Below are 7,259 nucleotides of genomic sequence, written 5' to 3'. Positions count from 1 at the left end.
AAGAAAGAAAGAAAGAAAGAAAGAAAGAAAGAAAGAAAGAAAGAAAGGAAGGAAGGAAGGAAGGAAGGAAGGAAGGAAGAAAGAAAGAAAGAAAGAAAGGGAGTTTAAAAAGTCTTCCAGACAAGTCTTTTCATTCTTTTTTCTCCAATTCACGCACCCCACATATTTTCCTGACTTTTCACTAAAAAAAAAATATCCTACAGAGATCTACAGTCTTCCATGTTACCAAATTTTTTTCTTTTTTTTTTTCTTTTTGAAGAGGGGAAGGCAGGGCAATTGGGGTTAGTGACTTGTCCAAGGTCACATGGCTAGTAAATGTTAAGTGTCTGAGGCCAGATTTGAACACAGGTCCTCCTGACTCCAGGGCCAGTGCTCTATTCACTGTACCACCTAGCCACCCCCCATGTTACTAATTTAAGAATAACTCATTTATGTAGCATTCCAACATTTGCAAAGCACTTTCTTCAGGAAAACCCTGTGGGAAAATAGTATCATCCCCATTTTACAGATAAGGAAAGTGAGGCTTATCAGTATAAGATCATATATTTAGTAAGGATCTTCAGGTTTTGAACCCAGGTCTTTCCTAAAGCCAAATCTAGGGCCCTCTTGACTATACCAATCTCTATGAAACTCCCTGAGAGAAGGACAGATTTTGTTTTTCTTCACCTTAAAAAAGTTAGCAACTAGTTGAAAGACCTAGTGGTTGTTGTAAAACATCTTTCATAGTCACAATAATATAGAAATAATGTTTTGCAGCAGTTTAATCAGGGTAAAAGCAAAACATCTCAGCAATCATTTAGCCTCTAGATGAGCTCCCTAAATGCATTTCTTCTGATCTAGAGATACCTCTCACTAAATGTATAATCACTGGCTCTAGTCACCCTCAATGGTTTACTCCAGAATGGAATTTTAACCAAATGGAACTTCGTAAGTTCTCCAATTAAGTGCCCTTTGACCCTCCTCCTAGCCTTTGAAATGGGGCAGAGCCTGGGGTGGGTATAAGGGGAACAGGGGTTGGGGGGAGTGGTAGGGAGGAAGACTATCAAGCAGAGGATACTTGCCTGAGAGGCACAGTTTATTAACTCCTTTTCTGTGAAAACTCATCAGGAGCCAGGACAAAGTGATGATGTTGAATCTTTATGATATGTTTGCCAAAGACCAAGATTTAAAAAACTACCTAGGTATAGAATCTTAGAAGTGAAATATTCAATCCAACATTAAGCCATTACTATTTGCCAGGCACTGTGCTAAGTGCTAGGGATCCAAACCAAAAATGGGGCTATCCCTGTCCTCAAAGAGCTTATGTTTTATTGGAGTATTATCAATATTCACAATGACAGATTATCATACAAATAAAGTATAAGTAGCCAGAAAGTATTTCTCATTCTTTTCTTCAATAATTTCATCCTGTAGAATAGCCACCATCCACTGATGTCTTTTATTTCCATAATTTTATTCATCTCTGTCAATAGGCAGCTTTCGCGGTGATGGGTACTACACAAGATATTAGAATTAGACATTCATAGAATGCTAAGGCTAGAAGGAACATTAGTAATAATCTAGTTCGACTTCCCTCATTTTACAGATGAGGAAATTGAAGACTAGAGAAGTTAATTGGGCAGGAAGGATCCCAGAGGATAAGTTATTCCAATTGTATCTCACATTACCCTTCTATATATGTCTCCACTCCCTAAAAATCGAATTAGATGATTTTGTCAGAAGTCTCCAGGTTGTGTTCATGTTTTTGTGTTCATTCTCTCTCTCTCTCCTCCTCTCCCCCACTCTCCCTCCTTCTCTCCTTCTCTCCCTCCCTCCCTCTCCCTCTTTCCCTCCTTCTCTCCACTCTCTCTGCCTCCTCTACCCTTCCCCTCCCTCTCTCTCCCCCTTCCTCTCTCCCACCCTGCCCTCATTTCCCTTTCTTCTCTTCTCCCCCTCTCTCTGTCTCTTTCTCCCCCTCTTCCCCCTTTCTTCTTTCTTTTCCTTCTCCATCCTATCTCTTCCTCCCCCGTCTCTCTTTCTGTCTACCTCCCTCCTCTCTCCCCTTTTCCTCTTTGCCCCCTTCCCCTCCTCCTTATACTTCCCACCTGTTCCTCTTTCTTCAATAACCAAGAGTTATCACTTACAAAAGCAACATCTGCCTCTTTTTAAGCTGGCGAGCCTCTGGGATTGTTTGTACAGAGAGCACCAGAATAAAACAGTTAAGCCATGGCAACAGCATTCGGTGAGAAACCCACCCATCCATCCACCCACAGGGGAAGAAAATTGAAACTCTGGTCCAGTTGGTCTTGTACAGCCATATACGCCCTTCCATTTTAAATCTTCACTCCAAGTTTGTCAGGAATTGACCATGTATATAAAGTCAAAACAATAATATAGAGTTTTGATTCTATCCCAGGTCACAGGCACATAAAATTCAGAAAACGATGGCTTGGAGCAGATTAAGATAAAAATGACTTAGAGAAAGGTATCCAAGCAGTAATCATTGTGTCAGCCTGGGCAATATCCCCAGAGGTCATGCCTGAAGCAGGGATTGAATCATAAGGCTGACTTCCCTCCTTAAAACAGGGGAGGACAGTACATCCAGAACCTCTTGTGTCCAGGAGACCGTGCCCTTCCACAGGAAAGAAATGGAGCTCTGTCCAAAGCCAGGCATGGACTGCCCAGCTTGACAGAACCACAAACAAAGAAAGGGAGAGCCAGGGGAGCGTGCAGTCTCTGTGGTTCTGCCAGGGATTTCCTTCCTATTCCCCAATATTCTATCTCTGCACACAGACCATTTCTTCATACTGAAGCCATATTTTCCCAGTTGCCCTGTAGTTAGGACATTCGCTTCTGCTACAGCTGAATGACTGACTCCCCAGGGAAGCTGGGGGCCAAACTATGATAATTCATAGCACTGGGAAAGGGCAGCTTTCAAGTCCCTTCACCTCTGAACCTCGGGTTCCTTATCTGAGAAGTGTGGATAATAATATTCGAACTGCTTGTCTTGCCCCACAGCCTTTTTTGTGAGCAAAGTGTTTTGTAAACATTAAAGTGATATAGGAATGTGAAGCAGTTAGTATCACTACCATTATTCTGAAATTCCAAAGGGAAACTCAATCTTGCATAATAACCAAGGCTACCTTTAATACTTTTTTTAATATGAAATTCCTAACAGATAACAAGTAATCCTGACAAATTAGAAGAAAAAAAATGAATCTGCCAAAAAACAGATTGAAATTATTGGCACCAATCCCAGGTAGACAGAAAAGTCATGTCATATTGGTTCAATACAAGATAGGACCCTTCAACACCATTCAACAGCTGCCTCTGAAAGAGTGGAGACAGCTGGAGACTTCTTGGATCTCATTTTTCTTTCAAGAGTGTTAAAGTGTTAAAGGCAACTGTTTATATTACTCTTTGGAGAATCTCAAGAAGAAATGGAGTGCTTTGACTCCCCTTAACTCTTATCCCTTCTCTAAGAATGAGGAAATTTCCAGAATTGTGTTTTACCTCCTATAACAGAGAACAGTGAGGGAAACATTAAAGCAGGGATTAACTACAGTAACAATAACCTTCACCTTATAATGAATGAATGAAAAGAGCATTTGTTAAGCATGTACCATTGACTTAATATATACTCTAGCTTCAGCTCTCCTAAGTGTTGATGATATAAATACAAGCAAGACAATCCTTGTTCTCAAAGAACTTATATTCTAATGGGAGAAGACATAAAGAGAAACTAACAATGCTGGGGTGGGGGAAAATTTTCTGCACACCATGACATGGTTTAGAAATGCCCAGGAATGGGGATGGCTAGGTGGTGCAGTGAGTAAAGTGCTGGCCCCAGAGTCAAGAGGACCTGAGTTCAAATCCATCCACAGACACTTAACACACACACACACAAACTAGCCATGTAATCTTGGGCAAGTTACTTAACCCCAATTACCCTCCAAAAGGAAAAACAAAACATAAAAAAAAGAAATGTCCAGGAATGGCCTGGTTCCAGGCAAGATAAGATGAAAATTCAGTTATCAAAGCCCAAGATCCCAAGGGGCCGGGGGGAGAGGGGAGCACCCAGAGAGGGATGATAAACATTACCAGAGTGAAGACAACATGGTTTAGAAATTGCTGGGGTTTGACATGGTGGCCTGGTCACAAGGAAAAAGAGGTCATCTGTCAGACTCCAGGGTCTTGGAGGAAGAATCCAAATTCTGGTAGGAAGGGGACGAGGAGAAAGCAGTGGTAGGAAAATCAACGAAGTCATTAGATTTACAGATTCAGAAAAGGTTGGCAACCGCAAAAAAGTCTAGTCTACCCTTTTCATTTCATAGATAAGGAAATGAGACCCAGATGAGGCTAAATAACTTCACAAGGTCTCTCAATGTTCTCCTTCAAAAAATGAAATTGGTTAATCCCTACTGATATCCTTCAGGCTAGTTCTATTCCTAGCCTGGGAACATTTTTTCCATTGATCATTCTCTGCAGCCAGAGGTCCCCAGGGTTTTGGCAGGAAGAAACCAATGAATCATATCTTAATGGGGACATACAATGAATAAAATCAAGGGAAATAGCTATTAGACTGCATTAGCAGGTATGTATCAAATCATCCTCAAATAGTCTGAAGTTCAATGTTTTCAAAGTGATATAGGGAAGTTAAAGTCAGAAGAGAGAAACCAAAATGGCTTCAAGTTTTAAACCTTGAAAAAACGGTCCCCAAGGACTAGATTAAATAATCGTAGAAGTTTGAAAGGTGTGATATGGGTAAGCACTTTTGTACCTCCCTCATCAATTTGTTATCCCACTTACTACAAAAGCCATTTCAAACATTGTAGTCTATCTTCAAGCCCCCAAAGTACACACTCCTCCCACCCTCAAAACTGAGGAACTCACCTCATACTTTATAAGAAAAAAAAAAGAGTTCCTACCTCTCCCTTCCTCCAATCTTATCTAGTCATCTTTCCCCAATATCTGCCATAGACTTTCTCCTTGCTAAGGAAAACTCCATCTACATGAACCCTGACACCATCATTCCATATGATCTTCTCCAGAAGATTGCTCCTTCTGTAATTCCTACTCCCTCTCTAATCTTTAATCTTTTCATACCTATTGATTGCTTTCCCACTACCTTCAAATATGCAAGTGCCCCCTCCATCCTAAAAACAAAAACAAAACAAAAACATAAAAAACATTTCTCCCTTAATCCAACTAACTGCTAGCTAGCATCCTCTTTCTCTCCTCCCCTTCATGGTTAAATTCCTTAAGAAAGTCATCTACAATTGGTACCTCCATTTCCTCTCCTATCGCTATTTTTGTAAAGTCTAAAATCTGACTTCTAACCTCATCATTCAAATGAAACCATTTGATCCAATTTACCAGTTATCTCTTTTTAAAAATACTTACTGATATCTTTTGTTCTATTATAACCACATTTTTCCAAAATATTTCTCCCTACCCTCTCCTCAAGAAACATCCATATAATAAATAACATTTCTCAAAGAAAGAAAAAGAGGAAGAGAAAAATCAGCAAAACTAATTGATACATCCAAAATTTCTGAAAAATATGCAACATATCACATCTGTGTACCTGACACCTCTACAAAGCAATGAGGAGGGGAGGTCTTCTCTCTTCTTTGAAGCTACACTGATTGGTTTTTACATTTACATTGTTGTTGTCATTCTGTGTATTATTTTCTTAGATCGGCTCACTTTACTCTGCATCAGTTTGTATAAATCTTTTCATCCTTCTCTGTATTCATAATTTCTTAGAGAACAGTAACATTACGTTCATGTACCACAATTGTTTAGTCATTCCCAAATCAATGGACATCTACTTTGCTTCCAGTTCTTTGCTATTGCTATAAATATATTGGTAAATACAGAGCCTTTCCTCTCATCAATGACATTTTTAGAGGTATGAGCCTAGCAGTAGGACTTCTGGGTCAATAGATACAGACATTTCTGTACCTTCATTTGCATAATTCTAAATTGCTTTCCAGAATGGACATTCTGATTTACAACTCCACTAACTTAACTGCCAAATTCCTCAGTCTTCATTCTTCTTTCTCTCTCTATAACCGTTGATAATGTTGATCACCTTCTCTTGTATATGATCTTCTTTCTAGATTTTCATGACTCTATCCTGGTTCTCCTCCTACTTCTCTGACTGATTTTTCTTAGTCTACTTTCCTATATCTTCAACTGGGTCATACCCACTATGCACAGGTATCCCCTAAGATTCTGTCCTGGACCAACTTAGCCTTCCAATCCATTCTGTCTTGCATAATGATCTTATCAGCTCCCATGAGTTCAATTATCTCTATTCAGGTGGTTGCCAGATGTATAAATTCAGTCCTAATCTCTCTTCTGAGTTCTAGTCTGGCATCACTAATTACCTTTTCAATAACTCACACTGAGTGTCTCATAGATATCTCAAACTCAAACATGTCCAAAGCTGAACTCATTATCTCTCCTCCACCCTGACCAATCTATCCTTCCCCTTTTCCAAACTTTTCTAACATTGACATTCCTTCAGCCAACTCACCCAGACTCCTAAAAATTCATGTCATTCTAAACTCCTCATACACACATGCATGTATATACACAGACATATATGTATATGTATATATATGCACATATGTCTACATAATGTGCATAGTTATTTGCATGTAATTTCTCCATTAGAATATAAGTTCCTTGAGGGCAGGGATTATGTTTTTGTCTTTATATCCTCAGAGCTTAACACGGTGTCTGGTGCATAATATGTGCTTAATATCTACTGACCGAATGGAAGGGGTAAGGTTCTCCCCTTTTGCAGTATGTAGGGATTACATGGTACAGCCATACTTACATACTTGCTTATTCCTCACACACAACTCCATCTCTTCTCTCTGGGCCTGTGCAGTGGCAAGTCCCCACACCTGGAATTCTCTCTCTCCTCCCTTCCACCTTTTAAAATCCCTAGTTTCCTTTAAGACTCAGGCCAGTCACCAGCTGATCCCTTCCCTGATCCCCCTAATTGCTTTGCTTTCTCTCTAAAGTGACCTTGGGTCTACTTTGCATCTATCTTGTATAGGTTGGTTATTGTCCTTCGTTCTCAAAGAAGATCAAAATGGCATCACTATATTGGAGTCAAGGTATGACATTTCTGACTGTGGCTGATCAGACCAATACAAGCTCAGAAAGTTCTATCCCAGGTTGGGTACAAATAGTCCATATGAACATCTGGGGTGGAGATGTTTCTAAATTTGCTTATCCCATGTTTCTCGTGAGCTACTGAA

Source organism: Petaurus breviceps, unplaced genomic scaffold (genome assembly GCF_028583685.1).
Source record: "Petaurus breviceps papuanus isolate PSGF00001 unplaced genomic scaffold, PetGlider_PUasm1.0 229, whole genome shotgun sequence".
Classification (NCBI taxonomy): Eukaryota; Metazoa; Chordata; class Mammalia; order Diprotodontia; family Petauridae; genus Petaurus; species Petaurus breviceps.
This window is presented reverse-complemented; position numbering follows the sequence as displayed.